The sequence below is a fragment of the Octopus bimaculoides genome, chromosome 26 (assembly GCF_001194135.2).
Source record: "Octopus bimaculoides isolate UCB-OBI-ISO-001 chromosome 26, ASM119413v2, whole genome shotgun sequence".
NCBI lineage: Eukaryota > Metazoa > Mollusca > Cephalopoda > Octopoda > Octopodidae > Octopus > Octopus bimaculoides.
In genome coordinates, this window is record NC_069006.1 from 12,700,216 (window position 1) to 12,700,739 (window position 524).

The 524-nt window shown below is 29.4% G+C and overlaps 1 protein-coding gene across 3 annotated transcripts in view; it reads left to right on the forward strand.

Moving 5' to 3' along the window:
* LOC106880530 (uncharacterized) overlaps positions 1–524 on the forward strand; it is a 164,572-nt gene that overhangs the window by 119,806 nt on the left and 44,242 nt on the right. The window lies entirely within an intron of this gene.

Genomic DNA, 524 nt, shown 5'->3' on the forward strand with positions numbered 1-524 from the left:
TATAAAGTGTGTGTATGTGCGCGTGTGTATATATATATATATATATGCGCACGTAGAAATATCATTGTTTATAATATATATATATATATATATATATATATACGCACAATTCTTTATATATGCATGTGTATATGTGATTGCGTGTGTATATGTGTTTGTGTGTATGTATGGATATATATATGTGTGTGTGTGTATGTGCATATATGTGATTGTGTGTGTATATATGTGCTTGTGTGTGTATATATACATACGCTTCTGTGTGTCTGTGTATGTATATATATATATATACGCTTGTAAGTATGTATATATGTATATACGCTTCTGTGTGTGTGTATATATATGCGCTTGTATGTTGTGTATATATATATATATATATATATATACACACACACACACACACACACACCCACACATACATACATACATACATACATACATGTGTGTGTAGTCACTTCTCTTTACTGAATTTCGAAAAAGTACCGCTAACTATAAAGTGGATTTTTTTCCTTCTGCGTACTATATAT